The sequence below is a fragment of the Carassius auratus genome, unplaced genomic scaffold, assembly GCF_003368295.1.
Source record: "Carassius auratus strain Wakin unplaced genomic scaffold, ASM336829v1 scaf_tig00215406, whole genome shotgun sequence".
Lineage (NCBI taxonomy): Eukaryota > Metazoa > Chordata > Actinopteri > Cypriniformes > Cyprinidae > Carassius > Carassius auratus.
In genome coordinates this window covers 162,056-176,051 of record NW_020528072.1, presented here as the reverse complement: position 1 = coordinate 176,051, position 13,996 = coordinate 162,056, and the positions used below count along the sequence as shown (strand labels likewise).

General features: G+C 37.7%; 1 pseudogene; it reads left to right on the top strand.

Moving 5' to 3' along the window:
• Window positions 1–5,732: 5,732 nt before the first annotated feature.
• The window catches only part of LOC113094541 (neurexin-3a-like), a 95,613-nt pseudogene continuing 87,349 nt past the window's right edge, over window positions 5,733–13,996 (top strand).

Sequence of the window (13,996 nt, the reverse complement as noted above, 5' to 3'; positions counted from 1 at the left end):
ACAAGAAGATAAAGCACTAGGCTCAGATGAAGTATAAATGGCAATGTAAGTGCAGGCAGTGATGTATTTCCTGTGCTGTTCCTTTACCCTTGTGCCTCTACACTTCTATTTAAAGCAAGCAGAATTGGCTTGACATAGATAAGTTCTTCTTTGCTCGAAAATAAATGGTCATGTTGAGTCAATGAAGACTTTTAAAGATGGCAGTGTAATCACAGTAATTAGAGTCGAGGTGGGAGGATGGAGCACTCAGGAGCCAAGATGAAAGATCCACCGCTGCTGTAGAACAACGTGAAACTGTGTGCATTATGCTCACTTTTTACAGAGAAATAATAATTCCAAACCAACTCATCCATTTCCCAGAAATGCATTTTGACAGAAGGTTAAATCTTGAACTTGACTTTGAGGAGAGAGTGAGATGAAGAAGGAGAGACTGGCAGACAGGAGGAGGATAGGGGGAGGAAGTCAATGAAATCAGATAACAGATTCAGAGAGACAGAAGTAGCTAGAGTGAGATAATCTCTATAGAATCAGCTCTGGGAAATGTAATGGAAGTTGGACTGATCTAGGGACAGGACGTGTCTAGTGTAATGCACTTATGATGTCAGGGCGAGTAATGAGCCACCCGACATCAAGGAAATGAGGCTTTGATAATGTCTGCATTCCCAGAACTCAGGCAATGCCTTTACTTCTTTGGAAAGAAAAGAAGCATAGGAAAGAAATGAGAGAGAGAGAACTTCCCGCAATACTTCCGCAATACTTGGTTCAATCTTTGTGAAAGAATGCTTTCAGAGGAGAAGTGCTTTCTGCACTGTGGATAGAAAAAAATAAGCTTTTAGACCAAGGATTTTGTGTGTGGTTTTTGTTATTTATTGTGTTTATTTATTTATTTTTGTTGTTGTTGTTTTTTTTGTAAAAAAAAAAAAAAAAAAATATTGGTTTCCGGAAAAAAAAAAAAACTTTTTACAAGTTACATTTACTTTAGAAGAAAATAAATATATGAAGTTTAAGTGAAAACATGAAAGCGGCTTACATATTTATTTTTCTTTCCAAATTAAAAACACTTTTGAAGATTTTAAACAAACCTTTTGTAAATATAGTTGAAGTTTTCTAAAAATAAAACTTGATATCCTGATCTTGTTAAAAATATTGTGTGTTACACAGAGGCAAATTAAACAGTACTGGAACAACAAACAACATGGTATTGTTTGGCTAAGATAATTAATTATGTAATATTAAGGTTATAAATTTAAAAAAAAAGAAGAGAATTTACAGTCTGTTACTTATCTGACTGTTGGAATTGACTGTGTTTGTGCCTGTTTGTGGGTAGGGGGAAAACAGAAACGAAAGAGTCACTAAGAAATACAATAGTGAATTCTCAGGTATTAAAAAAAATTGAACAGGTGGGGCTGTACTCTGAGATAACAAGAGTTGAGTAAGCTAGACAGGCTGTGAATGTGAGACACGGATATCCTGCACACAGCTTCAGCATGGGGTGCTCGAGCAGATGCTCACAGAAATGTGATCACAGTGAGAGAAATAGAGAGATGTGAGAGATGGAGATCTTGCTTGATGAATGTGAGAATCTCAGAGGAAATGTCAGTGAATGCTCCAGTGACTCAGTATGTTATTGCTCTCTTTTTTCTCTAGTTTTCTATCTGTCTCTTTGTTTCTATCTGTCAGATTGTCTCTCTCTACAATGTTTCTCCTTTTTCTTAATGCCATTCTGGCTCTTCTGTCTCATACACACAAAACTGATAGAACATATTTTTTTAGCTCCTTACTCATTCAAAACCTCCTCCTCTCTGAAATATTTTGAATGCTCATCTATGGGCATTTTTATTTTATTTTCATCGTAGATGCAATTTTCTCTGAAAACTAAAGTGTCTTTTCTTCTCAAACTTAAACATGTTTAGTAATAAAAATGTAATATTCTAGGTCTTTGGGCTTTGCTTCATGAATAGACCTTGTTGACTTTCACAATTTGGACAAGATCTTTTGTGTTCTGCAGAAGAATGAAAATCTTACAAATTTGGAATGACATGAGAGTGAATAAATGATGACAGAATGAGAAGCCCAGTAGTATATATTAGAAATCCTAAATAATGGGCAAACTATCCCTATAGCTGATTATTTGTAGTGTATATTCACCTTGAAGGTGGTGTATACAGTCTATTATTGTACCCCCAGCAGGAAGCTCTTGTCTATTTTATCCGATTTTATGAAATGGTGGTTTTAGATTTGCTCAGACTAAGACTTAAAACCATGCAGCAGAAACCTGATTTTCTTATGCGCTTTGCGAACAGAGGTCTTTCACAGTAAAGCCAGCCATTATGCAGTGACTGAACTTATCCTTTTTTCCCTTATCATCCTTTTACAACAAAGCTTGTGTTGCTTGTCTGATTTCCTTCTGACACTAGACTTTAATAAGAGTGTGTGAGAGAGAAAGATGCATTGGCTGGTGCCTCAGCTCTATGGAAACTAAGGACATCAAGGAAAGATACTTATTACAACAAGAAATACTAGGTTGAAAGTAAATCCTGGAACTGATAAATCCATAGGTCAGTCTTCCAGAGCAAAGTTAAACAGAATATGAGAACAGAGCTGTCAGTCTCTACCAGCATGCTCTCTTTTCAGCTTGTGTCATCAGCTGCAACACAGGAAGCCCAAGACTGTGAGTATGTCATTCAATATGTTGTTTACTTAGTCAGTCTAAGTAAATCTGCTTTGAACTTATACCTGCGGGCACAACATTGATCCACTTGACCCAGGCGGCTTCCAGGTTTAATTGAAAAAGAATAGCTGAGACCTTTATGCATTAACTGAAGAAATCAATATCTGCAGAATGCCACCCTGCAAACTCTCTCCTTAGATGCCAGAGCAGCTAGCAGGCAGGTTGTTTGCAATGCTTAGGAGAGTAAACAGATGGTTTCCTCTGTTGTCTGTTTTATTGTGTACCGTACAGGTGTACTGTGCTGTTTTATGTACTCAGATTGTTAGTGAGTGCAAAGGCAGTCATCTATTCCTCTCTTTTGTTTTATGTTATGATATGTTGAATGACAACAGGTGGCAAACATCCCACTGTAAAGCTTCAACATAAATTTCCTGCAGATAACCATTTTAAACTTCAAACTGCCACTTCCAGCTAAAATACACATAATCTATCCATAATATTGCTTTCTCCAGTGATAGAGTCATATCATCTGAATCAGGAGAGAGATATGCACAGATTGTTTACAAGAGAAAAAGTCAAAAACTGCTGTGGATCCATTGGTGAGCTAGCAATTAAAGGAGAATAAAAGGGTTTTGTGCACACAAATGATTGATCGATTGATTGATTTAGATTAATCAGCAGATCAAGTTGTTATTTTCATTAAAAATTATGAGGTAAAAAATGAAACATGGATGAATTGTTCACAATAAGAAAATATATAGGGTCACAGGCACCAGTCACAGAATTCATGGAATGCACATTATTTACAATACATGTTTATGATAGTTTTACACATTTTACAATGTTTAGTCCAATTCCACTTAAAGGGTTAGTTCACCCGAGAATGAAAATTTGTCCATCTTCTACTCATCCTCGAAGCAGTTCGGAGGATTTCGAAATGAGCCAAGAGGAGACTGGTTTTCCTTTGCTAAAGTAAGGAAACGCCTAAATTTCCCAGAGGCGTTAGCGATGCATATCTTCCGCCTGCAAGTCTTCCGGTTCCCAACACTCAGCAGATGTTAGAAAAAAAAAGTGTTTATTGCGTTTGAAATCTGAATATTTATCTTACAAAAATGCATGGATTCGCTACAGGGGACCTTTATTCACACCAGAGCCAGAGAGTGAGGGACGTTTTATTACTGATGTGTGCACTTTATTTCATATCTTCTGAACTATTGACAACAAACACCCACTGCCCCCCATTGAAAGGCTTGGAAGAGCATGGACAATTTTTTTTAACTTTATTATTCTTTATTATAATTATTCTGAAAGAAGAAAGTCACATACTCCTTGGATGCTTCAAGGGTGAGTAGAACATAGACAAATTTAAATTTGGGTGAACTAACCCTTTAATTAACAATATGATGTATATTTTTACATCTATCAATATCTTCATATACAATAGTCAAAATTTGAAATGGATTAAACCTTTCATCAAAGTTGTCCTAAAACCTAAAACCAAATAGCATTCTTGTCTTAGGACAACTTTGATGAAAGGTTTAATCCACTTCAAATGTTGACTACTGCATATCTGTACAACAGAGTGTTAGTATCTTTTATAGTGCAGTAGATAAAACGACATGGAGTTTGCATGAAAACAACAATTGTGATATGCCACCTAACCTGGTACTAGTAATTAGTGGGATGTGAGTGAATGAGAAAGATGTCAAGTTTTCAGGTGAAGAGATTGTTTCTTAAAGGGTGGATTGGAAAGCTTGTGTAGTGTCTGAAAAGTCCTGAAGGGGATAAAGAGAGCCAGTCTGTCACTGTGGCCTGTAGATTCATCAAGGCCTATTAGTCTTTGGTGAATACTGGAATAGACAAACGCACAAAAGAGTGGAAGCCTAAATTTCATTAATAAAACATAGTTATCTCACCGGCACTGCATGCGATAAAGCACTACTAGAGAATTCCAACACTGCAACATGCTTAACCTCTGATCTAGCTTCTCTGCCTCGAACACATATCATACAACTTCAGATGAGCAGAACTCTGCAGGCCAGAGATGTTCGATCTATTCAACTTGGAGACACGCTCGATATTCTAGGATCTATGATGGATCATTTGTGCTGCAAATCAATGACATGGCCAACACCTATTGATCACAATATTAGTTTTTGAGCATGCAGATTTCACTTACGTCCCAAGTTGCAACGTATCTGGAAAATAGCTTTATACTCTTTTGGAACTCCAAAGGCATTGCCACTAAACATGTAGCTGTTGCACAACAGTGTTTGTGTTGAAGTTCAGCACCATGGACAGCAGATTCTCTCAAGCCTTTCTTGTAAGTGCGCCCACAAGTAAAACATGAAGTAAATAAATAAATAAATAAAATAAAAATAAACTTTTAACCTATTGACCATGTTACAATGGATCCCCCTTGAGGAAAATGTTTTACTTGGTCCCAAAGTGCATTATTATTGAGAAGAAAAATTAAGTATTATTTTTTAGATTTAGTTGCACACTATCATAGAGGATATTATATTTATTTGAAGGAATAATTGTGAGAAAATTAATTTGGTCATATTATATTAATAGATGTACAAAACTATTTAAAGCTAAAATGTTGAATGGTCAAAGAGCAAAAAGTTATTCTGGTGAGGTTTTTCGAAAAAGTGTCCAGATATCTAACACTTTGTGAAATGAGAGTATTTTTTTTTAAATGAAAAACTATGAAATAGCTAAATAAATAAAAACGAATAAATAAAAACTAAGATTTTATTGTTTCTTAGATACTCTTGACAATGCCACAAAGCCTATTTCTACTACTAAAGACATTTAGCGATTTTTTTTTTTTTTTTACTGAAAACTGGCCAAAAAACAGGTCTACAAATATAAGGAGACACAACCATCTCGTAGACATTTCGAGAACCTTTTCCACAAAGAAATGTTTCTCTCACTTCAAAAATAAACTCGTTTGTTTTTAGCTAAGTTTTCTCTCAGATTTCACTAACTTACACCTTTAAATGGCGCGAGCCTCGCAGAAGAGGAAGGCGGGGTCGAGCGGCGCGTGTGTGAAAATCTGTAGTCTCTTAGCGCGCGGCTCTGTCTAACTGCAAGAGAGCACAGAACGGGGAAAGAGCACGCGGGTAAAACATCCTGACAGGACCGCGAAAAAACGTTATTTAGCGGCGTGGACCAAACATATAGAGCCTGTTGGGAATGTAATGTGGATTATTTCGCTTTGGGATATTTTTACGAAAACTGAGGTTAGTCTGTTTCTTTTTTTTTGGTACGGAATGAATGAATGCTCAAAGTTCATCGCTTACTTCGAGTATTTACACCTAGTTTGCTTGTTTTTACATTAAATATCACAGTTGTTTTTGAATTTGACTTTTATTTCTTTAAATGAGGCGTGTTGCACTCAATCGAAATAAATGGCATTCGCGTTGTTTTGCGGAGAAGCGCGATGGAAATACTAAACTACATCATCTTTCAGGCCCACAATAAACTAAAAGACGCGTTGTCTAACTTTAAAAAATACGTTTAACGTTAATAGTATTTATTCTTCTCGGATAGACGGTCGTCTTCCTTAGCCTACAAGGCACAGTGTGGAAAACAGTGGAATTTCTGTCAAGAGTTCACCGGTTTTCGAGACAAAATCTGATGAGACACAAAAGTGTGTATTCCGTTTTATTTTTTTATTTATTTTTTTGTCCGCTGCTTGAACTATCACAGGATATTTCGTTTATCTTTAATAAGTTATACCAAGGTTGGTTAGACAACATAGGCCTGTGTTCTAGTAGTAACCGTTAATCAAGAAAAAAGCACGCCCTTTCCCCCATAAACATGCAACAAACAATTTCGACGCAGGAGACCTGCTATTCTTAATCTGTAACAGAAACTGTGAATAATGAATAAGAGTTCTCAGGTGTCTGTGGAGCCCATGATCAACTGTCACTCAGGATAAACAACACGCATGCCCACTGCAGGTCCATCCTCATGAATGCACCTAAACAGCCTACACAGGAGCGCATATCCATGTTCCTTTTTCTTTTTAGAGCATCTATAAAAAATATTATACATTTAATATGAATTTATTTAGAGAAAATATATATTTTTTAGGATGCACACATGTGGTGTGCCTAATACATTTTACTATTATGATCCGTTGGTTTACCACTAACGGATTATTCTGGGGTTTATGTACAGTGAAATTTGAGCAGTAATTTTTTTATATACATGTGAATGTATTGTTGGCTATGAATACGTTGCAGTGGTTTAAAAATATGTACGTACCCTTATAAATTATTCGATGTAAATATCTGTCTTGATATAAAAAAATCGAAATGTTTTTAACTGATTTTTGGCACGTTTGCACAACGTGCACAATAACCTTTGTCGTTGTTGTTGTCTCGCTTTGAAGTGCTCGAGTGAGTACAGTGCATTATTAGAATATCTTAATTCGTTCTCATCGATTTGTAGTGGGTCATTTAGATCTCCTGGAATTTAACAGACTTCGGTAATCCACTATAACACACACTCGTGCGCTCACACACTCATTTTAAAGGTAGGTTTTTCATGCTTGTGCTTTTTATTACATTTTAATGTTTTACATTTTTGCTGAAATTAACAACACATCCACCAAGGCAGCATCGTACGTCCTAAAAGTGTCGGGGTAGATCATATTTCATGTGCGCGGCCTTGTCACACACGCTTTCATCAACGATTTTTTCCCCACAGCTGACAGAATTGGAAATGAACCCGTATGTCTGAATTAAAATAATGTATCATATATTTATCCGAGCGTTTTAATTTTTCCATGACGCTGAAGTATAATTCCTCCCTGTAGTGTTTTGTGACCTCTTTTGTGTCCATCAGTAATGCAGTGTTCTCTCACCAAAATGTAAATATTGTTGGCGTGTGTGTACAAGTGCACATTTATTTGTAAAACTGACGTGTCTTATTTTGAGAGATTGAATTGTGCACTAATTATTTGGATGAAAAGCCAGATTTCATTGTATCAGATCACATTTTGTGTGTGTATTGTTCACCCTTTTAAAGGGCTGAAACGAAGCAAAATGCTGTTTTAAAAACGAAATTGGTGGACAAAAACCTTTCAAATGTAATCATCCATTTTAACGATATATTTTTTATTTTTATTTTTTTTCAATAAAATATAACTGGCAGTGATAATATCGAACATCTATTTAAAAAGTATTAAATAGCATTAAACGTTGGCTATTATTAAAAGAAACGAACGTTTACATCTATATAGTTTCGTTTCCCTGTATTTTTTGTTCTCATGGGTGTTGGTTATATTCTCCATTTACGTATCAAGCCAAGACATGAAATGATCTTAATGTAACCGAGGTATATTTCCATAGAAATATACGAATTAGAATAATTAAAACTGATAATTCTAAAACGGAAAATACACACATATATGCATATATATTGTATTATGTTAAATGAACGTTATGTAAAATTTGAAATATATCTTTTTGTTTACCGATTATAATGTTTTTTCAAGCAACATAGGTACATATCTTACTTTTTTTTAACACACATCGTTCTTCCGCGTTTTTTTTTTTTTTTCATTAAGATCGCCCTTTTTCTCTGTCGCATTGAAGAATATTTCCTGTTGGGATTGTGTAATGCTCCGTTCCAAAACACTCATCGAATGTGCTCTGCCTTTCTAATACACCGCAGTGTGACGTGATCTTGATCAGAGCCCCATATAATGCACACACTCCACACCTTTACCACAGTGAAATTTGGTCATAAATCATTACTAATCCTATGGTTCTGATTATGATGAGTATTACAGTATAATGAATAATTCCACAAGGATTGTGTGTTTTGGCAAGGTGAAATGATGCCTTAAACAGCTTCAGCAGAGCCTCTCCTGCTTTAATCTGCTCATAATTGCTGTTCCTCTGCAGTGGGTTGTTAAGGGGGTTGCTAGTGGTACCCGTGCCCACTCTGGGTCACGGGGGGAGGCTATATATGTGGCCAAGTAGGAGCCTCACGCCTCCCATTTGCCGGCTGGCAGCCCAGGAGGAGAGCACCGGATGCTGATGTCATTCATTTTGGCTCAGCTCTACCTCGCCCACACCTCCGCTCCACCATGTGGATACTTGATGGCAACCATGTCACGTACGGAGCCGAGCTCGCTGAAATAGTGCGCGCCTCCTCCCAAAGCCTCCATGATATCATCGGGGCGCACTGGAGGACATTTTGTCGCAGCTCTTCTGGTGTAATGGCAGAGCGTAATTGAGGCACCTGTGGTAAAACCCAGCTTTGTGTGTCTGATGAATGGTTGGACCTGCTGTCATTATCATGCCCCCCTTCCTCCATTGCACCTCCTCCTCCTACTTGCCAACTTAAGCGGGATCCAAATGCAGGGGTTTTATTTTGTTGTGTCGTGTGCCATTCCCAGTGGGGTGTGTCAATCACATATCAATGAGGACTATGATGTGCTCAGTTTAGCCTTTTCACCTCTCTCCTCCTCTTCACAAGCGCTCGCTTGACAAAAAAAGAAAAAGAGAAAGCACATGCATATTTCGAGGTGTGGGCGTGTGCCAACGTGGAGTATCTGTTACAAGCAGTCTCTTGCTCTTTTTTTTTCTTCCCTTCTTCAGCTGCAGCAAGCAGAGCTTTGACGGGATGCATTGTGTTTCGGCTCGGCTGAATCGTGTGGGCTGGTAGCACTATTGTCCTGCTGTACCTGCTGCCTACGCCTCTGGCAAGGACACTGGCAATATTAGATGTCTAATAGGTTACACCTTGCCATGTAATTGGAGCCTATTCATTTATGCACTTAGAGGACACATGTTAAGAGGAGCCGGAGCTGTGTTTTGCCATCACAAAATCTATGCTGGTTCAAGGCCAAACGGCAGCACAGCATGGGAACCTTCTCTCTCAAATTAAAAAAAGATTTTAATACGTAAAGAATTCCATTGCATTTTTACTGCATCTTGTTATGCAGCACCAGCATTCCTTTAAAAATAAAATATTATAGATTGCACGATTTTAGGTTTTAATATTATATTCATGCATCACATTTTTTTATGTTTCAAAATAAAGGACCACACCTAAATTAAATGTTTTTAAAGCAAAATATTATAGGTATTTATACTTAGTGTTTAGATGACTGTGGTGTTGGAAATGTGGAGTATATGTCATTGGAATGTGTCGGCATGCATATTATTATTTTCATGCATTGTGCATCCCGCAGAAAACCTTAATTTTCCACATCATCAGATAAACATGGACTCACTGCTACTGAATGATAGTTGGAGCTGCCATGTGAATAATGCTGGTAATTCATACACTAGATGACCGATAACACAAGAATCTTTTGGGTAAAATGCCTCAAAAATAGAAACTTTTAATTAGGTTTTTTCTAGGAGTTGCATGAGACCTATTCAAATTAAGCTTTTCATGATTGTAATTGTGAAAGTGTACTGAATAGTTTTGTTAAATTATATATTTATATGCTTTGTGTTTTATATATATATAAAAATATCACATACTAGATAGACTGAGACATCTGTGGATTCATTTGTAATTTGATGCTCTTCTATTTTGACAGCTATTGTGCGCTAGACAGGGCAGAGTAACCCTATAGACAACATTACCAACAAGGCATCATGCAGTCTGTGCTGGTTTCCCTAAATACAGAAAGAGTCCGACCTGGAGGACCTGACTGGACAATTGAGGTCTGAGGAGATACCAGAACAAAACGACACCTCAGCAGACACGTCTTCTCAAGTCGATTCATTCCAACGTGGAAGAAGTACTTTTATAGTCGCTTGACAGAGATTGGATTGTTGTGCAATGTCATTGGCCTTATGACTGTTATTTAAGACTGTTCTCCTCCTAACTCCCTCTCCTCTTTTAGGATATTTTTTGTTTGTCACTGCGTTGACGATCTCACCTCTTCTCTGGTATCTCTGGGCATATACTGTGGGATGTACTTTGGATATACTGACCTTTGAACCAAAGCAAATTCAATGATTTCCTTCTGTTCAGGATAATAACCCCTAATCATCAGCACTTTTACAATGAATTTCTTCAGATTCCCAGTCCAGTTGCAGCTGCTGATCAGTACTATGCTTGCGCCCTGCTTGGGCCTGGAGTTTACAGGGTTGCAAGGCCAATGGGCACGCTATCTCCGCTGGGACGCCAGTGCCAGAAGTGACCTCAGCTTCCAGTTCAAAACAGACGTGTCCACTGCCTTAATTCTGTACTTTGACGATGGTGGCTTCTGCGACTTTCTGCAACTCATGGTGGTCGAAGGGAAGCTCCAGTTGCAGTTCAGCATTGATTGCGCAGAGACCACAGTTGTATCGGACAAGCAAGTCAATGATAGCAGCTGGCATTCTGCCACCCTGAGCAGGTACAACCTGAGAACTGTGATGGTTCTGGATGGAGTGAGCAAATCGGGTGAGGTGCGGCCACAGAGGCAGTACATGAAGATCGATAGTGACCTCTTCCTGGGCGGAGTCCCTCAAGATATTCGTATTTCTGTGCTCACTCTCCCAACGGTGAAGGATCTTCCGGCATTTAAGGGAATTATCAGGGAAATGAAGTACAATAACAAGGAACCTATCCTACTAAGCAGTCAGAGGGTTCGTATGGACATAGAGGGGATCTGCATGGAGAACCTATGCGAGAACGGAGGAACGTGCTCCGTTGTGGATGGGGAACAACTTTGTGATTGTTCTAAGACGGAATATGTGGGCCGATTCTGCAATGAAGGTAAAACTGTTTATCCCAAACATTTATTGGCTAATTTATCTAATTCTATTTGAAATGGTCAGTCTTAACTGCTGAAATGTGAATAATGTTTCCCAAAATCCTTCTTGCCACTGAAGTTTGACTCTAAGGTCCAGGTTAATGGCGTCTCTTAGCTTGTCTACAGAAGCTAAGTTTTGTGCATTGGCAGGTGTTTTTTGCTGGAAATTTCTCAATCAGCTTCATAAAATCCTCCTCTATTCCCCCATCGCTTCTTACGGTCAATTGAAAGTGAATACACTACTAGCAAAGCCTGCATTTTACCTCTGTAAAGCATAAAAGCTGTTTGTCTCTGGCAAGCGTTTGTGTGTGTGTGTGTTAATCGTACCAGGCTGAGGAGGTGGGGAGTTAGGATGCCTTTTCAGGTGCCTTTTCAGATCCCTTGGTTGTTTTTCTGAAGTGGCCATTTTAGTTTCTCTGGGGATTTGAGGAGGCCATTTCACAGCTCTGGGTTTTGTTGTTGGACCTCTTCAACAGAGAATGAATCATAGACAGGGGATATAATTGGCCATTTCAAACATGTCAATTGCAATTCTTTATGGCAACATTACTGGTTTCTCTAGAAAGAAAATTTTCTGACCTTGGTTATTGAATGTGCTCATTTATATACAGATTTCATGGTTTGCTCACATTTATTTAGTAAGTATAATCATAACTATAATCATTTTGTTACACATATAGAAGAAAATCACAACTTTGAGTTCTTTCCCATGAAACATGTTTTAGATCCTGGTAGATGATCCTGATGAATGAAAGGTACAACAAACCATTTATTTTCTTTCTTTTTTTTTATGCTTCTCTGCTTTTTTTAAATATTTTTTGCTTTCAGTATATCCTCTTAAATGCTTTATTGTAAGAATAACATTAATTTACAAGAAAACAATTACAGAAAGTAATGTGTACAGTATATATTCTGGCTTGATAAGGCCTGAGTTTTTCTCCCTTTTGACTGGAGTGTTTAAGCTCTGTGATTGATCAGTGCTCGGAGTCCTATGAGTTTATACTCTCATTGTAGACACAACCTCTGCTGTGATTCATTACACAATTACTGAATGTGATTTAAAATGTTAAAGCCAGGATGCTATCTGTGTACTCATGTATTTTAAACAGAAGTGAATGTGTATGCACGTACAGCCTGTTTCAGAGTGCAAGAAAGTGAAAATGAGAGAAAGAGGGATGTTTAGAAGACTGGGCACTAGGGTTAGATTTATTGGTTGTAAAGTGAACAGAGTTTTGGGCTTGATCTACAGCCATTGTTCCTCTCCATCTAGTTTGGCTCACTGAGTCCTGCATTCCACTGATAGCGGCTAAAGCCAGACGTAAAAGCAGCGTTGATGGCTTTGAATGCTGGGAATCAGTTTAACCAATCATAAAATAATAAATAAAAACCTTTTTGGAGGCCATTTATACTGGTGCACAGGGGCAGCCTGAATTTAAAGGCACTGTAAAACTACAGCTGAACTTTCTCCATTGGCATCTCTTAGAAATCCAAATCGAAACCAGTATTGGGAAATGACACAGTGGGTGACATCAGTATTTGATAACATTACAAAAATCCACTGAGCAATCTTAATTCCATCTTAATCTTGTGTCTTCAGGCTTTTGGAACATCTGTACGTGGGTAATAAATATTGGGTCGGAGCCATATGGCAAGCTGGTCTGAAGTGTTAAGCATTAGCCTTATGTACGTTTGACTGAATCCAATTGCCATAGCAGCAGCAACAACAATCTGACACTCCTCTCAATGGCCAGATGGCCTCAGAACTGTTTTGCGCTACCGTGGCGTATGTTCCTCACTCTGTGAAAGTCGTGATAGCAATGGCGCTACATCATTTGCGAAAGCACGTAATCTTTTGGCGGATTAGAATAATAAACATTTGGCAGCCAAACAAACATTCAGTCTGTCTTCCCATGTGCATGGTCTCTGAATTGGTATGCTGATTTTTATGTTTGAGCCAGCCACTCTTTACAAATCTGCTCTTGTTTTTAAAAGTAAACAAAGCAAATTCAAATTAAGAGGATATGTAGAACTTAGAGTTGTTTTTAAGGATAAGACACTAAACATTTTCTAGTTATGTTAACGCTTGGAATTTTTGCATATAAGAGACCCGATCTAAGTAATTGAATTTAATATTTTGACTTTTTGAACAAAATTGTTCAGAAAATGCCATTTAGTATTATGGTTTATAATTTCAAAGATTCTAGAAAATTTCTAATGTGTCTAGAAACAGATTCAATTTACTTGACTCCTTATTGCAGGGATCATTGCAATTTGTTTTTGTTGTAGATTCAATTAGTCAAACACTCTTCCCTTGTTGCAGTTGAGAAATCAAGGAAAATATATTTTGATGTGCCACAAGTAAACATTCTTTTCTGATTCACCACTGTTTCTGAGAAACTAGGTCACCGTAGAAGACTGATATTCATATTCCAGCCAGAACTTCAGTACAGGTCAACTCAAGAGCTGAACACATCAATCAAGTCACCATGGCTCTCACATCCCGAGTGTAACTCCGCATTCCCCACTCTCCAATCACATCCTAA